This window comes from Pan paniscus, chromosome 8 (assembly GCF_029289425.2).
Source record: "Pan paniscus chromosome 8, NHGRI_mPanPan1-v2.0_pri, whole genome shotgun sequence".
NCBI lineage: Eukaryota > Metazoa > Chordata > Mammalia > Primates > Hominidae > Pan > Pan paniscus.
This window is the reverse complement of record NC_073257.2, coordinates 91,078,535-91,099,534: the sequence shown is the minus strand read 5'-3', so window position 1 is coordinate 91,099,534 and position 21,000 is coordinate 91,078,535. Positions and strand designations below refer to the sequence as shown.

General features: G+C 50.9%; 1 long non-coding RNA gene across 1 annotated transcript in view; it reads left to right on the top strand.

The window, feature by feature from the left end:
• The window catches only part of LOC117974650 (uncharacterized), a 252,116-nt gene that overhangs the window by 108,744 nt on the left and 122,372 nt on the right, over positions 1-21,000 (top strand). Inside the window, exon 9 of the long non-coding RNA XR_010113194.1 lies at positions 13,236-13,313. This is a non-coding gene — a long non-coding RNA (uncharacterized LOC117974650). The remainder of the gene's footprint in view (positions 1-13,235; positions 13,314-21,000) is intronic.

Sequence of the window (21,000 nt, the reverse complement as noted above, 5' to 3'; positions counted from 1 at the left end):
CAATCAGACATTGGGAGTCCTAGGAGCTCCCAGGTGATTCTAATGTGTGGGCAAGCAAGGGAACCATAAGAAGCCCCTTCTGTTCAGTGATTCCACTGGCTTATTAGGCAGCAAGGGAGCTCGTAGGTCACCATCAGGTCCAGATTTTTCTCTTGGATGCCTATTCTGCTCTCTGGATTTGTCCTAATGTGTCCTGCTGAGAGTTTAGAATCCTAAACACCTGCTTTTTATGGAATGTGCCTCTGGCAGATGTCTGGGGAGCGGAAGCGCCCCATGATTTTTGCTGACTTCCTTCTCTGTGTAGACGCTGTGCTGGAGATGGGGCGGGGGGCAGGTAGTGAGAGACTCAGACCTGATCCTTGCCCTTTGCACACTCATGCAGGGGTCCTTGCCTTCTGAGTTCTCTCCTTAGAGGTCAAGGGGAGGAAAGAGGAAAGGAGCAAAGCATGGCTGGGCCCATGCTTCCTGCTCAGAGCTTTCCTGTGGATAGGATGTGAAAGTAGGTGAGAAAGGCCTGTCATCCCCACTCACAAATGAGGAATCCAAGCCTCTGACAGGTTCAAAGACTCACCCAAGGTCTCACAGATCATGAGTAACAAAATGGGAGTGAACCCTGCTCTCTCTGCTCTCCAAGCACCTGCTGTGGCGGGGGGCAGACAGGTGGCAGATGGCAGGAGGTGTGATTCCAGAGAGGCAGGCAGGGCTGGGGGCTGGGGTCACTGTTTGGGGAACAGACTGATTCCAGAGTCCCCTTTGTTCTCTCTCTGCTTCTTCCCTCCCCTTGGGTTCCCCAAAGCACGGGAAAGCTCTGGGTGTTTGGGGGAATGAAGGGTTATGAACAGGTGTTTCGTCTCCTGGGTTTCAGTATCTGACTGCAAAACGGCCTCTGACCTCACTTTCTTTGCTTATGGAGTATTCAGGTGAGTGTCAGTGATCTGTGGAGTATTCAGTGATCTGTAAGAGAGGAAACAGCATCCTCAAGATCAGCCTCAGACTCAGTGGCTGCATCTGAAGGGGCCTAGGAGGCCAGGGCCATGTCAGGACCCAGGACCACCATGTGATGAAGGTGGCCAGGTGGAAGGCTCTCATCATTGTGGAGGGCTTTGATGCCAAGTGATGGCAATCTAGCTTCAGTGGGGTAGTCAGGAATGGTGTTCTGGGTTCTGCTGCTTGAGTAGGGGATAGAGTCTCTATCTCACCCAGTCTCACTTTTCCTCATCTGTAGAATAGGAGGTACTGTAAGTAATTGTCAAGGCAAATGCAGGGTGGAGCCTTATAGTGAGGTTACACCATCTTCCCATCCATCCATCTACCCATCCATCCACCCACCCACTCATCCTCCCTTCATCCATCCATCCATCCATCCATCCATCTATCCATCCATCCACCCTCCCATCCATCCATCCACCCACCCATTCATTCTCCCATCTTTCCGTCCATCCATCTGTCCACTCACACTTCCTTTTATGCACACATTGATTCTTATGAACTCCTTTGGTGAACCAGCTCTGAACAGATACTTGCATTGAGATGAGTCAGAATTTTTCCTGCTTCCACGGACTCTCAGACCCAGCAGGGAGTCCAGTCCTATGAATAAAGAGGCCACTGGGGCAGGTTTCAGAGAGGACACACTATGTGAGCTGGTTAGAGGTGAGAGTGAGAGTTTGCCAGGTGGGTGAGCAGGGGAAGCATCTCAGGCACAGGGCCTAGCAAAGGCCTAATGTGCTGTGGGGTACTTAGGGCCTTCTGGCTTTGTGGTGGGGCTGGAATTTGGCAGTAGCTACAGCTAAAACTGTGGCTGGGGGTTTCTGAGCCGGGGTCGAACATGCTAAGAGACCCTATTTTAGGGAGTGGAGTCTGGTTGACTCAGAGAGGACAAGGAGAGGCAGTGGGCATAAGATGGCAGCCCGAGGCAGGGGACAGGGCTGCTGGGGAGTCTGATATGCTGGTCCGTCCCATTATCCCCAAGAGAATGTGCCTCCCCTCTCTGTCCAGCTTCTATCTCTCTCTTTTTTGTGGTTCAGGAGGCCTGTTCTTTGCCCAGATACGGAGCAGGCAAGAGTGCCCAGCCTGGCCCTGTCATTCCCCGTTCAGCCCCAGTGGAAGAAGTGATGCTGTCATTTGCATTTCAAAACCTGTATCTCCCTGCATCTTCCCTTAATAAGAGCCAATTACACCTCTGCCCTAAACCGCAGGTTGTCTGCCTGTCATTGGACTTTTATCCTGTTTGGGGTGGGGAAGAACTGCTCCCTTAAATGTCACATTTAGCATATGCAAATGAAGAGATAATTGTCCTTAATGGAAAATGAACTCACCTGCTTGCTGTGAGCTCCAGACAAAGCAGGCATTGATGAAACGGGCACCAGGATGGGCCTGGGATCTGTGCTTCCAGCCCTGCCTTAGCCAGGGGCCCAGCTGGCCTGGTCTATCTCCACCCATTGAGAAGATGACAGTCCAGGGATCTGTGCCAGTTGGAAGGTAACACATTTAGAGGTTGTTCCTCCATTTGACAGATGTGGACAGTGAGGCCTGGAGGATGGGAGCGATTGGCCCAAGGTCACAAGCTGAGTCAAACTTCTTAGGGAGCTGAGAGTGGAAGTCTGTAGCAGCCCATGCTGGGGAAGTGAGGGCGCTCGAGAGTGGATGATTTTCCAGTTAGGCAGATGGGAATCACGAGCCAGCCCTGGGATCTAGCACTTGCTGGGAGCATATATCTTTAGTAGATAATGATTTCCAATCTGGGCATTGTGCTTGGTTATCTGGAAGCTGAGGGAAGAGGGCTGGAGAGGACAGGTGCTTTGGAGACCACCTCAGCACTTCCCCATGGAGCATAATCCTCCCTACCCCTGGTTATGTTTCCCTCGAAACCAAGATTGCAAGTGGAATGCATTCAGAGGGAGTGAGTCCTCTGTTACTGGCAGTGTGCAAGTGACATGGGAGGGCCCCCTGAGTGCGCAGTGGTCCAAAGAGTGGAGATTCCTGGAAGGAGAGAAGATCTCTTTGAGAATGAGCCTCTTCTCACCGGCTAGCCCTTGTGCCCTGAGCTGATGACAGGATGAGGAATTTCAGGAGCCCCGGGCCTGGCTGGGACATGGAGATTTGGACCTGCTCTGAGATTCGAAGCCTCTGCCTTGTTCTCTAATTCCAGAGGCAGGAGTTTGGACAGTTCCTCATGCCTGAGTCCCCTCCTGGTTCCTGCCTGGCCTTGGGGTCCTGCCCCTGCCCCCTGGGGAAGTGGTGGTACTGTGGAGTTTGAAAACCTGGATTCGAGTCCTAGCATGTCCACCTGAACATGACTTCTATCCTCTGGAAGCCTTGGCTCCTTCACCAGGAGAGCGGATGTCTGTGATATCTGCCTCCTCGCAGTTTTGTGGGGATGCCGCCAGGGCTCAGCAGATGCCTGGTACTTGGGAGAGACTTGGTGGAGATTTGCTTTAAGAAGCACTGGTCTGTCCCCTTCCCTTTGCCTATGGAGGGGCCTGACGCCTGCTGCAGTCCCCCAGGTGCTCTGTGCTCTGCCCACCTCCTGCTCAGCTGCCTCCTGTTGCCTCTTGCTGGGTCTCCCAGATGGGCAGCTCAGCCCAGCCCCTCACTGCTGGCTGACCCGGGAAATGCCATGACCTTGGAGAGGAGGCACTGGAAACCTTTGGCTCTTTTTCCCCAGGTGTTCTGATGGGTCTCAGAGAGGATAAGGAACTTACCTAAGGTCACACCATGAGGTCAGGGGTCAGCTGGCATGTCTCCAGCTTTGAAGGCCTAAATGCTTCTGATGTCACAGTGGGGTGCATTCCTGTGGGATACAGAGGGCTCAGCTGCTCCAAGATGAGGCAATATCCTTTGGCACCGGGTGGCATTGGCCATAGGCAGGGTGAGGATCAGGAGGTAGGCCTTGGTCTGTGCAGGGTGGTTGGAAACCCAGCTCCCGGCAGATGTCAGCCCTCCCTCCCACCATTGCTCTTGGCCCTCTCCTCTCTGCCATGGCTTCTCCAAGAGCCCCGGCCCCTGGGGCTGCATAGACCCACTCACATGAGAGATAGGCACCCCAGGCCTCAATCCGACCTTACCCAAGGTCCTCCAGCTTGTTAACCACTTGGTCTTGGATGACCTCTCTGGTCACCAGGGTCCTGGTGAGTGAAATAGGGACAGTGATGCATACTGCGTGTGGTTTTGGGGAAATTAGATAAAGCACCTATGAAGCGTCCAGTTCCTGAATTCTGGTGGGTGTCCTCATATATCAGACAGACTCCACTTCAAACCTCAGCTCTACCAGAATCCATCTGTGTTAACTGGGGCAATTACTAAGCTCTCTGGAACCCAGTTTTCACCACATGAAGTGGGGCATCTTTTCTCTCTAAAGCCTGGAATTTTCCCTCGGGAAGTTCACAAGATTGCCCCCGGATAGAATCCAGCAGCAGCAGGCTCCTTCACAGGCATCTTAGGCCCTTCTCTCTTGCTCGGCCCAGCCCTCCCTTCCAGCTCACCTTCTTGTTCCTCTTGTCCTCCTCCACACGGGCCGCTCCACACCACGCATCCTTCCCAGACCCCTCTTCGCTAGACCCCTGACTAGCTTCTCCTAAGGCCATCCCCCAACCCACCCACTTGACAGACACTTATATTTCCTTCAAGCTCATCCTAAATGCCGTCTGCTCTGCCGAGGGGGTCAGGGAAAGCATGGCGGAGATGGTGGTTTTCCCTGCCCCACCACAGGACGTAATCATCTAACAGCCCCTCGGACACAACTCAGCTGAGGGTGTCGTGTGTTGTGATGTGTTTTCCTCCTAGAGCATGAGGTTTGGGCTCTGCTCCTCACTGCCTGCTCCCAGGGCCTGGCACAGTGCTCAGGGAGTGTCCGTGGGAGGGTTTGAAGCTGCTCTGGCTGCCGTTGTGTGTCTGCAGTTTGCAGGGCTGAGCCTCACTCAGTCTACCAGGGGCTGCAAGGTGTTGCCTCCCTGGGCGTGGTCGTCATTAGGGCTGGTCAAATATTCCAATTGGCTCTCTCTTCTTCTGGGCACATGGTGGGATCACCATTCCCTGCCCCTTCTGAGGGGTGTGGCATGTGATTTGTTCTGGCCAATGAAAGGACAGCAGAATCAAAGAGGGTTACTGCTGAGTGGAGGCTCTAGGGGCAGAGTATTACTTGCCATGTTTCTTCCCCTGCCTTGAGGATTATGGAAGCACGCAGTGGGATGGAGCCTCTGGCAGCCCACATGCCGCAGAGACCCTGCCAGCCTAGATCTGACCTGTACCATGAATGAGAAATTGACATTTGCTTTGTTAAGCCACTGAGATTTGAGGGCTGGCTGTTCCTGCAGCAAAACCTAGTCCATCCTGACTGACCCAAGAGACCATGCAGGTGACAAGTATAAGAAGGAGTGGGTTTCAGGTAAGGCATGAATAGGAATGAGGGTAGGGATGGGTGTGTCTTGCTGAAGACTGCACATTCTACCCAAAGACATTCAAATGCATCACTTTTAAAAACACCACACTAGCTCAATAACACCCATCTGCCAGTGACTCAGATTGGGCCAAAGACCACAGCTGACTCTCTCTTCTGTGGGTCTAGGGATGGAGGGCAAGGGCGTGGGCATCAGTCTGAACCCTCCCCACAGTGTGAAGACTTACTCTAGGTGGTGCATACAGGTAGTGCCCGAGCTCTTCTCCCAGTTTGCAGGTGTGATGGCAGAGGGACACATCAGCTCTTCTCTCCGGATGCCCAGGCCCACAGCCAGGGCTGGCTGACTCTCAAGGACTCCCCCAGGCCCTGGAAGGCAAGCCACTGGCTGATGATAAATTCTGTGTTGGGTCAGAGTGGGAGCCCTGACCTCCCTTGAGACCTTGTGGGGAGCTTCCTCCCAGCTCCGGTCTCCTCGGCCTGTCTTCGAGGCTGCCCGGAAGCTGTCTCCCTGTGATTAATGAGCATTTCCCCTCCCTCGGGCCCATGCTGGGGGACGGATGGGATGTGGCTTTGGCTGTTGTGGGTAGTGCTGGGGATTGGGGAGCCTTGGAGCGTGGGCTGCAGCTGTTTACTTGGCAGGGCCTCACTTGCAGATGTGAGGCTGCAGGGTGGGTAGAGAAGCTGAGGGGTGGGGTAGAACCCAACGAGAAGCCAGGACCACTGCCCCTCCTCAGGAAGAGCCTGTGTGCTCCTGGAGCAGGGCTCACACTCATTGCCCCACGCTCAGAACCCTGGTTCTCAGAACCTGCCCCCTGATGGTGGCCCAGCTTCCTCCAGCTGTCTCCAAGTGTTGGTCAAGTTTCTTGCCCCAGGCTCTCCTGGAGGCTCAGCCCAAGGCCTCTCTTACTCAAGCCAGTGTGGTTTTGGTTTTGGGGCTGAAGCAGCATTGGGCTCCGGCCCAGCTCCAATTATCTTGGGCAGTTGAATTTGGGGCTGGGAGAGGTCAGGCGTGGAAGAGTTCTTAGCTAATGGAAAGATGGAACTGTGGGCTCCTCCCTGCGTAGCTCATCTCAGGGGATGGGGCAGGCCCTGCTTCTTCCTAGAGTGCAGCCATGGGTTTCCAGGATGTGAGCTCAGCAACTCTGGGTGGGGGTCCTTCTCCCACCCCATCTGACACATTTTCTGTCCCTTGTCCAGAGGGACCTGCCAGGTCTTTTTCAACCTAGAACAAAAAATTGTAGAGGATGCAATCAGGAGAAGCTTCTCAAGTCACTGGCTGAATGTGGTGAGATTAGAGTAGAGAGGGCATTCAATATACTCTGTCAGTGGTGAATAGTTTTGTGCTTATTGACATGAATAATTCATCCATTCCTCCTTCTTCCATCCTTCCAAGCTCATCCATCCCTCTATTAATTTATCTATCCTCCAATCAAGCCATCTATCCATCCGTCCGTCCGTCCATCCATCCATCCATCCATCCATCCATCCATCCATCCATCCATCCCCATGATCATCTAGGTGAGTACTTGCTCTGGGCCAGACCTTGTGTCAGTTGCTAGGATACAGTGATAAACAGTTCATGATCCCTGCCCTGAAAGTGTTCTCAGTCTGGTGACCAGCTATTCAAATAAACACCGGCATCTCCTCAGCAATATCATGCTGTAGTGAATGTGAAAGTTGTTTCATGAATCCAGAGGATTAACTGACTCCAACTCAAATGTCACCTCTCTAGAACACTTTCTCTGATTCCACTGTGTGGCATGGGAATTTGAGGGGCAGAGAAGAGGGTGAAGAGCATTTCTGGCACACGGACCAGGTGCTGCCAGGCCAGAGTTCTGCAAATACGTAGCATGTTCAAGGCTGCAGGGGGTGGGGGCTGGAGAAGGAGCAAAGTGAGGGAATCGGCTGGAAAGGCAAGGTGGGCCTGAGTGAGGAGGGCCTTGAATGCCAGGTGAAGGCTCTTGGGTTTTAGCCTGTGGTCCTTGAGGCACCAGGGAGCAGTGGGAAGCAGAGGCCAAGCCTGGTCAGATGTGTATTTTAGGAAGGTCATTGAGGCAGTCATATCTGGGTTTGGATTCAACTCTGCCAGTTTCTAATTCTGTGACCTTGGGCAAGCAAATTAACCTCCCTGAGGCTGTTTCCTTTTTTTTCCCAAATGGAGGTGATGCTCTCTACTTCATTGGGTTGTTGGGTCTGTAATGAGATCCTACTGAGATGTACTTGGTGCAGTTCTTGGCACACCGTAGATGCCCAAATAACCACCTTATTAAGGGCTCCGCAGGGACGTAGTTGGAATTATAGCTTGGGTCTTCTGCTGATTCCAACTCATGGTGCGTGTTAGAGCTAGTCACTTCATTTCCATGGGCTTCAGTTTTCTTATCCACAAAGCAGTCATAAAAGCCCCTGCGTGGGAGTGCTGTGAGGAGGGGGCAAGGTGATGGGTGTGCTGCCAGGTCAGCTGGTGGTAACAGACTCAGCCAACCAGTGGTGCCCCAACTTGGGCAGGTCCTGGGGATGGCACCAATGACCCTGGGTGGCCTGGCACCTGGCCACTCGAAACTCTTCCCACCCAGGAGTGGCTCCCTCACCCCCGCCGTGTCCTGCCCTGCCCAGTTGCTCTGAGGAGATGGCTCCCTGGCTTCATGACTGCAGCTGCTAATCCCAGGGAGCAGCGGGCTGAGGCGAGACCCGACACGTCTGCGGCACTCGGCAGCCCGACTTACCCAACACATTGGCTCTACGCCATCCCCATCAGCTATAGAGTGGAGCTGCTGCCCATCAGCCCTGCCTGGCACCCCAGGCTGACCTTGGCTCCTGCCTGACCTTGGATCTCGATGGGCCAGGGAAGAAGTCAGAGAAAGCTGTGTCCAGAAGTAGAGCCATGCCCATAAGGACCCACTCAACTTGTCCTGTGAGCAGCAGGAAGGTCTTGCACCCATAGTTTCTGCTCTCACATATCAGTCTCTGTCAGAGCCTCAGTTGGTTCATCTGCAAAATGGGAGAGATAATACTGACCTCACAGGTTTTACGTGGGAGTCAAGAGAGGAAGAGGGAGGGAAAGATATTTGTAGGGTGTAACTCATGCATGTTTGGTGCCTAATGGCAGTCACTGAGTGCCTGGCATGGCAGCTCAGTGTGATGGCTTACAATGGGAACACCTTCCAGAAGGAAATAAAGGGTTCTGGGGAAGCAGGGACCCGGCAGGTAAACAGCAACAGCCAGGATCCACGAGTGCCATCCCTTCTCACCTGGCTCTCGCTATGTGTGTACATACATACTCACACACATACAAATGCACAATGCACATATGGCACAAACAAATACGTCTATATTTACACAATATAGACACAGCACGATACACAATGTCGATGTACACCTGTGCTTCAGGATTCACACACATCACAAGCAAATGCACAGACCCATGCCCACCATCCATTTGCACACCTGCAACTCATACATGATGATGCCTTTTCCAGGATAAAAATACCCATTTACTTGTGTTGACCCTATTAGTCCTGCAGCAGAATGTACCAGAATAAACATTCCACTATAACATCGAAGCTCTTTAGATCTGTAGAGTAAGGAGGAGACTGTAGAGGGCTCCCCTCCCCATCCTCGCTTGCTCACTTGCAGATGGGGAACCTGAGGCTCAGAGAACTTAGGGCCATGCCACTGCTAGCCTGTGACTTTGGTCAAGGCAGTGTTCTCGTTGTGCTCCTGGATGATCCCTTTACTGCCTGCAACTTTCCTCCTCCCTTCTCTGCTCTGGTCATAGGATCTAGCATGTCCCATGGTTCCCCGGCCCCTCACTTGACCCTCAGCTCCTCATGTGGGGCAAGAAAGAGGTTAAGCCCTAACTTGAGAAGCAGGAGCATCCTGTGCTGGGGCTGGCACAGATGAGTGGTCGCCACAGCAGCTGTGTCCTCTGAAAAGACAGCAAAGCCTGGCTGTTCACACCAGGAAGGGGGTTGTCCAGGGGCTGGTTTTTCCATGGACATCTCAAGCCCAGGGCTTATGGATTACAGTCTTTTGAAGAATATTTTATAGCCGAGAATGAAATGATCAACTCCACAAAATGACTGCAAAATCAAAATTAATGTTTAATTGAATATATGCATAACATCACATCATGTCAACTTGTTAAATTCAACTCACTCCAGCTCCTATGAAGTTAGGTGTAAATGATACTTGCATGAGATGTGGATGCATTCTGATGTGTTTATATGATGTGGTATGACATTCTAGAGTGAGAGGGTTAGAGGCTATGACTATTTAAAAACAGTCTATCAGGGCAGCATGGGGGTTGGGATGCAGCCAATAATAGCTGAGCAGCTACTTTCTGACTGTCCCACCAGTGCCCATTGGAGGCGTTTCCAGCACCGATGGATAGATAAGCTAACTTATAGGGAGCACTTGAGTGAATATTCTAGAGTCCTCCCAGACGATCTGGTAAGTTCATGCAGTATCTGAGAGTGATCTGCTTGTCCTGGTCTGTCTCCTGGGGGCTGGGGATGCAGATGGGGCAAGAAAAGATAGCCTGCAGAAGAGGAACCTGGGGCTTTCACCGTTGCCTCCATACCTGAGGCAGCCCTAAGGCCCATGGGCAGAGCATCTGGGACATGGTATTACTGGATTTTGGGTGACTGTAAGGAAGAATGACAGACTGCCTTGTTAAAGAGAATCACAAAGTCCTCACTACTGCACAGCACTGGGCTATATCTGCAAAGCATTTGTAGACAATCTTACTTTCAACTTGGAATGGCAGGATCAGTTTACATACATGGGCAATGGGGCCAGTGAGGTGCAGGAGGGTTGAGTGAGTCACTGGGGTCCTCACTGTTGAGAAAGAACAGCTTTGGAACTAGAGCCAACTCTCCTGACGTCTGGGCTGGGTACAGCTGCCATGCCCCACCCTTTGTCATGCTATCCTTGGGAGGTGCTTTGGCCAAGGCATGGTTCATGCTGCTCTTCCACATTTGCATAGGGCGTCCACCTCCACTCCGTGGCCCTGCATCACGCAGCTGTCTGAGCACAGTGTGCTGTGCTGGAGGTGGTTAGTGCTCACAGGAGCCATGGGCTCCCTCACACTTCCCAGCCTCCTGTGCTGAGACTGGGCCCAGGTGACTGGTCTGGCCAATGGACTGTGAGCAATGGGGATGTGTCCCTTCCAGGCCCAGCAGGGGCCATTTACCTCGAAGCTAATGGGGCATGGGCTCCAGGGTGCCCACTTCCCCAGCCCCTCCCTTTGGGAGGCCATGGATATTTTGTATTTATAATTTCTGTGTACAGTGGTGTGTGAGCTGCTATGGGCATTTTACATTTAGAATTTTCTCCAGCTTTTCATAGAAAGGGCCTCCCTGGCCAGGCGCGGTGGCTCATGCCTGTAATCTCAGCACTCTGGGAGGCCGAGGCAGGCGGATCACGAGGTCAGGAGATTGAGACCATCCTGGCTAACACGGTGAAACCCTGTCTCTACTAATAATACAAAAAATTAGCCGGGCGTGGTGGCGGGCGCCTGTAGTCCCAGCTACTTGGGAGGCTGAGGTAGGAGAATGGCATGAACCCGGGAGACGGAGCTTGCAGTGAGCCGAGATCGTGCCACTGCACTCCAGCCTGGGCGACAGAGCGAGACTCTGTCTAAAAAAAAAAGAAGAAGAAAGGGCCCCCCAAATTGTGCAAGTTTCAGAACCACAAAATCTGGATGTGCCCCCGAGGCCAGGCAGCTAAGAGATGTGTACCTCCTCCATCCTGTTCTCCCCAGCTCTGCAGTGGCCTTGGAGGTCAAAGCCACACAATGAAGGAGGGCAGCCTGCCTGGGCATGCCTTTATTTGAGTGAGGAGAGAGCATCCTGGGAAGGCCCTGCAATGTGGGGACTTATTTGTCACACAGCCTAACCTGTGATGCTGACCCATGCACAGAGGAGGAGACTGAGACTTTTCCTTGGGGTTAGTGCAGGTGTTCCCCAGAGCTGCAGAGACTTGGATCTTCCTTCCCATAGAGACCAGGACCCTATGTACCCTGGTCTGTGGACTCCAAATTCGGTGCTTTGAGCTCAGGAGCCTTGGGCTAAGGCCAGGTGTCCCAGAAGCTTCAGGGAGACCAACAGCATCTCTCAAGGGTCCTTCAGAATAAGGAGTTGAGGGCTGAGCTCACAGCCTGGAGACACAGGGTGTGGGCAGCTCTGGAAATATCTGAAGGTGTCTGGTGTCCTCAGAAACATCTGAGTACCCCCAGCCTGACACCCTCAAGGTTGTACTCACAGTTGCACATCAGAGGTCACTGCCTCAGGGGAATTTGTTTCTCCCAACATAAATAGGAATTGGGAAATAGCCAAGCAGCCCTGGTTTCTGATGCAGCTGTTCCCTGGTGCAGCTCTAGAATCTGGCTCAGCTCCCTCCTGAGAGAGGGGAGAGGCTGCAGCTGAGCAGATCTGATGGACCTGGCAGGAGGGTGGTTACATCCTGGTGCTCACTCTGCCTGCTCTGTCCTGCAGGGCAGCGGCTGCTGGGCTGGCAGGGGAGGGCGAGGCATTTGAATCAGACACGGAGAGTCAGACCTGGAAAGGCGGTGGGGCTTTCTTGCCTGTCACCTAAGGCAGCATCCTTAATAAGCAGGTCCTTGGACATGGACAGTCTGCATTCCTTTTTTTTTTTTTTTTCTTTTTTTTGAGACAGAGTCTAACTCCATCACCCAGGCTGAAGTGAAATAGTGCAGTCTTGGCTCACTGCAACCTCCACCTCCTGGGTTCAAGTGATTCTCCTGCCTCAGCCTCCTGAGTAGCTGAGATTATAGGTGCACACCACTACACCCAGCTAATTTTTGTATTTTTAGTAGAGACAGGGTTTCATCATGCTGGCTAGGTTGGTCTTGAACTCCTGGGCTCAAGTAATCCACCCTCCTCAGCCTCCTAAAGTGCTGGGATTATGGCCGTGGGCCACTATGCCCAGCTTGTATTCATTTTTAAACAGCCAATTGAAACAACAGCGTGTGGACATATATACTTTCCTGATTGCATGGAAGCACATATGTGCTACTCATGTGTGCCATTTTATCTAAAATGGAGATTATACCTATGCACTAAGGCGGAAGAATTAAATAAAAGCAATTGTATGCCATAGGCTAGCAGCAGGCTTTACCCAGAATTGGCATTTGACCTGCTATATATATCACAGTTACTGTTACAATTGCTTTTGCCTTTGTTGTAATTTTTTTGTATTGTTTTGTAGCTCTGATGCCACCCAGGTAAGGGCTTTGTGGTATTGGTAAGGTCTTTGGCCACGAGGGGCTCAGGGCCCTTCTGCCCTTGTCCTGGAGCCCAGTTTTCTCGCCTTGTGATGCTCTGGCCTGAGTTGTCTGCAGGCCTCATCTCTTTCTGAGCTCGTCCCCAACCGACCAGGCCAAACTGGTCAGCAGTGCTTGAGCTGGAATGGAGCTTGGTGTCCTGCAGCTTTGGGTGTCCTCTGAGGCTTCTAGGAGCTGGACTGTGTTCTGGTTTTGTCTGCTACTACCGTGGTGCAGCACACCAGCCTTCCTGAGTGTGCAGAGCTGCACCAATAAACTCTGGCCCTGCAAAACAGCCTCTGCTCTCTCCTGCTGCTGGGGAGCAGCCTGGTAACCCCTGTAGCTTTAGGTAGGAAAGGCTGTTCCCAAGCTGGGTCTTGCCTAGAAGGCTCTCCTTGGTATCTTAGGTCAGGTTCACCAGAAACAGGAGCTGAAGCAGGGATTCCCGTATAAGTGGTGCACTGAGGGGAATTCTCCAGAGACAGTGAGAGAAGCAGGATAGGGGAGGGGAAAGAGCTAAGCAGAGGTGCAAAGTGCAGCCTTCGTCTCATCCCACAGGGAGCTCAGGAGGGGGAATTGCACTGAAGATTTGTCCCATCGTGAAGCAAGAGCACTGGAACTTACACTCCACCATCAGTAAGTCATGGGCAGGGGGCTGACCTTCGGAGGGGTGGGCAAATTTCAGGCATCCTTGGACAAGACGGCTCCCCTTGGCTTGAGAAAGTGTGGTGTGTATTGTTGGCCGCACACCCCATCCTGCAACACTTGGGTGATGGATCCTCATGTCCAGGCAAGGGGCTCTGAGTGGGGCATCAGTCACATTGCCACACCCTTCATGGCCATCTCTTCTCTCCAATGATGACCTTGTATTCTCCCCAGGTTCCATTCTATGTGGCTTAATAAACACAGGGTTATCTGGGCCTACTGTGGGCCAGGCCCCAGCGAGGGTCTGGGCAGGTTGAAGTATACACAAATAACGGGCTCATCTGGCAGGTCTGTTGGTGCTTCTGCAGATGGCTTCCACATTCACCCCCATCTCATCCCTGGGGCGCTCTTCTTCCCTCCAAACCTGCCCAAGGCTAAGTTTACTAGAGCTGCATGTTGGTATGCATGTTGCATGCTCCAAAGCAGAGGAAGGCCAACCAGGAGAATGTGTTTTTTATTTTACAAAAGCAGCTAGAAAGTACCACTTTCTTTGGGATGGGTGGGTGGAGGTGGAGGAAGGGTCTGCCTAACTTGCCTGCATGTTTTTCTCACTTCTGCACACTTTCTGAGCCAAGCAGAGGAGGCAGCACAGAGAAGCACTCTCTCTCCTGCCCTCTTCTCCACCACCCTCTCCCTCCCTGCTGGGCTGTCTCAGCTGTAGCCCAGGCCTTGTAGCTACTGCTGGGGAAAACAGAAAACCACAGCTATGCAGCACCAAACAGGCCTGCATCATGTTTATGAAATGACAGAGTCCTGGGCCCTTCTCCAAAGAGGCTGGGGCTCCCTGCAACAACTCAGACAGCTCTTCCACATCCAAGGTTGTGCTTAGGAGGCTGCAAGCCTCTTAGTAGTCATTGCTCCAAGTCTCTGATTTCAACAGGAGGCCCAGAGATGGGGAGGGAGTTGGACAAGATCACACAGAGCACTGAGAGCTGGTTAAGGCAAGTCTGAGGAAGGCCAAGGTTGAGGTTCCTGGGTGAGGGCAGGGGGAAGGGGCTCTCATTCAAGTTAAAGTTCATATTCACATGTGACTGCTCTTAGGTCCCACCTCCTCTGCTCCCTCATGTCTAATCAGCTGCTTCTTTTCGACCTAAGGGCCCTGTCACAGGAGAACAAAGAAGGAAGGCAGAGGAGATCATGCTCCGCCCAGCAGGGAATCTCCATTTTTTTCAGCCTCATACCTTGGAAAGTACAAAGGAGTGAGAGCTGGGACTACCAGCCAGAGGGTTCATGGAGGTAGTGGGAGGGGAAGATGGGTTCTGCATGGAGCCACTCCAGGGACTTTTCTTCTGTCTCACAGCCTGACAATCACCTCTAGCTGTTCTCAGTCCCGTTCTCATCGATGACCTCATCTCCTGTTTTTGTACAATATCTAGGTGACCTTCTCTTCTTTCCATCTTCAAACGCTTGATCATTGATGCTCCCTTTTCTCTTCTCTCTCCTCCTGGGAAAAGAGAAGGACCAATATCCCCCTTTCCCTTCCTCCTGTGCTGTCCCGACCCCTCTGAGACCTGGCTCTAGCAGTAAGTCCCTCTCTCTTCTGCAGCACCAGCCTCTGCCCATCCCTGCCCTCTGCACACAAAGCTCTCACATTGTCTGCACTTTAAGAAATTTTGTGGCAAACCCTGGCAAATCCTGCCACTTGTTTCCACTCTTCTCAAATGGCTTTGAGGTCATCATTGACCTATCCCATTTGACCCTGTCCTGTATCTGATGTTGTACCCTTTCTCCTTGATCCCACTCTGGCAACTCTCCCACTCCCCTTTCTTGGATCAACTGTCTTGCTCCTCAGTCTTGATCAATGCCTCCTTCTCTCTCTTTAGCCTTGGCCCTTTTTGGCCAGGGAAATAAATGTGAAATACATAAAGCTTCATTTTATCTTATGATTATAGCTATGTTGATGTTACCCAAGACCTAAAAGTCACACTCTCTAATTACACTTCCCTCCTGTGTTCTGGATCCTCTTGGACCAGTCCTTACTCTGGCTCCCCTCCTGGATGTCTCCCAGACTTCTAATTAGAATTACTGTTTCCTATATCAAGCTAATTATCTTTCCCACCAACCTCCTCCATCCTTGGGTGAAAGCATCACTTGGTTGCAAAAGTCAGAAATCTGGGTTTCATTCTTGCGGTAGGTAGAATAATGCCCCCAGGCCCCAGGTTTTGACATCCGAATCCCTGGGACTTTGCAGATGTGATTCAGTTTAGGATTTTGAGATGGGGAGATTATCTGGGAGAGCCTGATGTCATCGTAAGGTTCTTATAAGAGGGAGGCAGGAGGGTTAGAGTGAGTAGTAAGAGATGCAGCAGTGGAAGCAAGAGGTTGGGGTGATGTGGCCACAAGCCCAGGAGTGCTGACAGACATCAGAAGCTGGAAGGGACAAGGAATGGTTTCTTTCTGGAGCCTCCAGAAAGAACCAGCCCTGCTGACACCTTGATTTTAGCCTTGGAAGACTCATTTTTGACTTCTGACCTTGAACGTTGTAAGAGAATAAATTTACATATTTTAAACTGGTATGTTTATGGTAATTTTTTTTTTTTAATTATACTTTAAGTTTTAGGGTACATGTGCACATTGTGCAGGTTAGTTACATATGTATACATGTGCCATGCTGGTGCGCTGCACCCACTAACTCGTCATCTAGCATTAGGTATATCTCCCAATGCTATCCCTCCCCCCTCCCCCCTCCCCACCACAGTCCCCAGAGTGTGATATTCCCCTTCCTGTGTCCATGTGATCTCATTGTTCAATTCCCACCTATGAGTGAGAATATGCGGTGTTTGGTTTTTTGTTCTTGCGATAGTTTACTGAGAATGATGGTTTCCAGTTTCATCCATGTCCCTACAAAGGACATGAACTCATCATTTTTTATGGCTGCATAGTATTCCATGGTGTATATGTGCCACATTTTCTTAATCTAGTCTATCATTGTTGGACATTTGGGTTGGTTCCAAGTCTTTGCTATTGTGAATAATGCCGCAATAAACATACATGTGCATGTGTCTTTATAGCAGCATGATTTATAGTCATTTGGGTATATACCCAGTAATGGGATGGCTGGGTCAAATGGTATTTCTAGCTCTAGATCCCTGAGGAATCGCCACACTGACTTCCACAATGGTTGAACTAGTTTATGGTAATTTTTTAACAGAAGCCGTAGGAAAGGAATCCGATCCTGATGCTGTTTCTCCATCACTAGCTGCACTCATTTGGCCCCTAGTCCAATCAATTTTATCTCCAAAATACCTTTCAGGTTAGCTCCTCCTTTCTGCCTCAAGCCTATGTAATCATTATTTCTCCTAAGAGGTCCTGCAATGATCTTTTAACTGATCACCCTATTATTCCGTGCCATCCCTGTCACTGTGTCAAGAGTTAGGATCTGATCTGCATTTCATGAAAATGGTAGTCCTCTCTCCACAACTTTGCAGGCTAAAGCAGGGAGTTTAATTACTCAGGCTATGGGGGGCCCTGGAATGTGCTCTATGACCGGTCACTAGCCTCTCTCTCCTGCCCAGATCCCTACCTCACACCCTACCATTTAGGCACTGGGGGTAATGGCAGTGGGCACTTTGTCCATGTGGTTTCATCACCCTGACATACTCTCCTGTGACTTCTACCAACCCTTCAAGAGTCTGCACCTTCTTTGGGCCTCAGCTTTCTCATCTGTACCATCAAGGGGCTTATCCAGATGAGCTCAAAGCTCTATGGAACTCCTCAGCCTGAATAATTGAACAGAGTAGATTTCATTCACCACCAGTGCTCAGAAGATGCCTCAAGAGGGCTTTTAGCCCATCCCTGTCTTGGGGATAGATGTGCTTAATGGGCTGTGTTTCCCAATGATGCCATCTCAGAGTTAGTGGGGTATGCATACGTGTGCTGCATATGTGGCATGTGCTTGCATGTTTTAGGGGGAACAACAGAATTTTAAACAGTTTATTAAAGAGCCACTAACGGTGCCTTGGATATGAAATTTCTACTGGAAAGAAACTCTGTTTTGACGATTTAAGTGTTAATGATTCAAAACCATATGGATCACATTTCCCTCCCATCCACGTGGTTTTTAAAGAGTATCAGAAAGACTGCTTAGGGCAAAATGCATTTATGATTCTGTCAATCTTGTAGCATTGCAAGGGCTGTTCAACAGACCTGAGAAAGAGGAGAGCCTGTGGGGCCAGGATGTGGGCCTTTCCCTGGGCCCTCTGCACGTAGTCTCCAAGGCAAGCAGCTCTTGGCATCTGGGGAGAGTTTTCAGTACACAACTTGGTGGGAAAGGAATGCTGCATCCCGGTGGGATTTTTTGCAAAACCTCCAGAACTAATTTTAAAATGACTTAGGTTTTGGCAGACTGAAGAGGTGTTAACTCAAACCCGGGTGTATTTCAAGGGAAATGTAATTAGAAAAATGCTCTCCTAGTTAGCTGGGAGCCTGTGCCGAGCAATACAATTCTTGTTGGAGAATTGTTTGGTGAGATAAAAACAACAACAACAACAACAACAAAAGCGTGCTGCCATCAGGGTCAGTGTGCAGACATGCACATGGGCTTCCCACCTCCCTCCCCTGCCAGGCCCTGGCACCCACACTTAGGCACTTGGGGCTGCTGAGCCTAGCATGGAGTGAACACATGCAGGCACCATGGAAAGGGCTCCTGCCCATAGGGACCAAGCCACCCTGAGCCAGTAATGAGAGTGGGGTGGAGTAGGGGGCCTGGCTGAGGGCGAGCATAGACTTGGATCCATTCAGATTCCTGGGCCTAACCCCTTTATTGTCCAATCAGATGACTCTGACAATTGGTCAGACTTAACCCATCTGGCCTAAGAGTGAAGTCTCGCCTCCCAGTTTGGCAATCCAGGCCTCAATTCCTCTTGCTGGCTTCATCTTTCCATTCCCTCCTCTGTGCTTCCTTTGCTAGTAGCCCTTCCCCAGACTCTCCATGGCCCCACTCCTCCCTTCCTAGTTCAGGTATCCCTCTGCCTGGGACACCAGGCTTGCTTTCTTCCCCAAAGAACAAGCCATCCCTCAAGAACACAGAAGAATCTCTGTTTCCTCTATGGAGAAGTCCCTATGGGAGTTTGTCCATCATTTCACTGTGGATACACATCTGTGACTGTAGCACTTCACATCGTCTCCCCATTGGGCCTGAATCTCAGCCCCAACTTTGAGCTCCTATGGGGAAGGGATTTGTCCGAATCCTGTGTGCACTATGCCAGGGCCTGGCATAGAGCTTGACATGTGGTTAAGTACTCAACAAATGTGGAAGGAGTAGGGTAAGTTTTGAGAATTGCTAGCACCATTTCTACCACTCATCCATTTGATCCATCCACTCATGAATCCACCCATCCATTCACCTATCTATCCACCCAACACCCATCCAGCCATATACCATTCATCCATCCGTTCTTTTATGGATCCATCTATCTATCCACCCATCCATCCTTCCATCCACCCAGGCATGCATGCATCTGTCCTTTTTACCATCATCTATCCATCCACTAAGTCACCCACACATCAGGCACTCATTCAACAGATAGGGTGCTTTTTCTGTAGTCACGTTGCATTAATACAAGGTGATCTTGGAGTATTTCAAACCCATAGACTACTAGCATAACAAACAACCATGGATGACCCAGTGAGCTCTATCTTATCCTAATATTGTGCCATATCTATTTCAGATTTTTCTTTTCAAGAAATAAAATACTATAGATAAGATTGTGGCCCCATATGTGGCCTCCACAATTCTAATCCTCTTCCTCCTTCTGCAGAGATGGTGCCTTTCTTCTTATGCATGTTTTTATTTTTTAACCATGTATTTTTGTGTTCATAAACAACATACAGTGTTGTTGTTCAGGTTTAAACTTTTATGTAAACGGTATTCCACTGTATACGTCACTTTATGACTTGATGTATTTTGCTTATTCTATGATCCCATTGCACATTTTATATCTATCTCCATTAAGCCATTGGCTTGCTGTGTGATCCTTTTTCTCTCTCCATTTGGGTTGCAAGCTCCCAGAGCACAGGTAGCTCATCCTACTCACTATTTCCCAAGCCTGGCATGGTCTTTGTTAGTTGCCTACATAGATAATGGACAGACCTTTACGAAGTGCCAACCCTGTACTAAGCCCCATGCTCTGTGGTGGGCGCCCAGATGTGAGTCAGAGCCCGTCCTAGCTCCTGAGGAGTTGCAGATTAAAAGGCCTCTCTCAGGTAAAACTTTGTATCGAGGCAGGCTTTTTGAAGCTGTATTGCATTCACCCATTGATTCCCTCATTCATTCAGTCAGCGAATATTTCCTGAGCACCTTCTATGTGCCAGGCTCTGCTCATGCTGGGATGCAGCAAGGAGTCATAGGAGTAAGTTTCTTGCCGTCTGTATTGTGGGAAGCAAGAGAGGAAACAAAGTGGGCACACAATGGCAGATGGGAGCAACCTCCCTGCAGAGCACTGAAGGAATCTGATGCGTTACTGAGTTGTGAATAAGGAAACTAGTGGGGCAGTTGGGCCTCTCTGAGGAGGGGACACTTTAATTTGAGATCTGAATGATGGAGACCAGGGGAAGAGGACACAGAAGGGAGAGAATTTGGCCCACTGGAGGGAAGGAAGAGGGCTGTATGCCTAAATGGGGGAAGAGGGAGGGGTGGAGCCAAGCCAGCTGTTGGATTGTGCGTGGCTTTGTAAGGCAGGTAGGGGGCTTATGTTTTATTCCAGCCAGATAAGGATACTTCAGAGGGTTTAAAACAGATAAGTGATGGGATCCAATGACTCTTCGAAGTAATGGAAGGTGGGGGCCCCAGAGTTGCAGTTGGAAGGGAAGTTAGGCGCCTCTCGCACAATCCAGATTTAGTGGCTGCCGCTTGGCCCTGGTTGTGGGCAGTGGGCTTAGAGAGAAGTGGCTTTGGGGTGTGTCTCCAGGGCAGAGTTGATAGGTCTTGCTGAAAGGATGGGTGTAGGAGGGGAGGGCAAGAGGGTATTTGAGGATAACGTACAGGATCGTGACCTTGAGCCACTGGGTGGATGGCGGGAGTAGTGTTCACCGGGAGAGGAGTTGGAGGTTTGGGTGGAAAGACAGAGTTATGCTTTGGTCTGGCTGTTTCTGAAATGCCTTATGGACAGCCAAATGGAGCTGCCAATCAAGTGATTCATCTTGGGGTCCCCAGAGAGGTCATAGCTGGAGCCACATCACTTTGAGCATCTGTCCTTGGAGGGAGGCTGATACCTGGAACTTGGCAGGTGCCTTGTCCTGCCCACTTGCCTGAGGGTGCCGCTCACAGCCCCTCTCTCATGTTCACTGTGTGCCTTCTGGGGGTTAGGCTGGGTAGGGATTAATGTGCCCATTTTATGGCTGGGAAGACAGAGGCTAAGGGAGGGCAGTGATTGGCCCAAGACCACACAGGCAGAGCCCGGACCCTGCTCCTACTCCAGGGGTGGATTCTCTTTCCACCTGCAGGCCACTTCTGCATAACTGGGTGAGTGAGGGAAGCTTCAGTCTTTTCTGGATCTCTGCTTCTTCCTCTGTAAATTCCCTTTTTTGTTTTCATGATGCATCCAAGGTCAAAGTGGCTGAAAGATGCCAGAGCCAGGGCTATTCTGGCTGTTCTGGTGACCAGAGTTGGCCAAGGGCT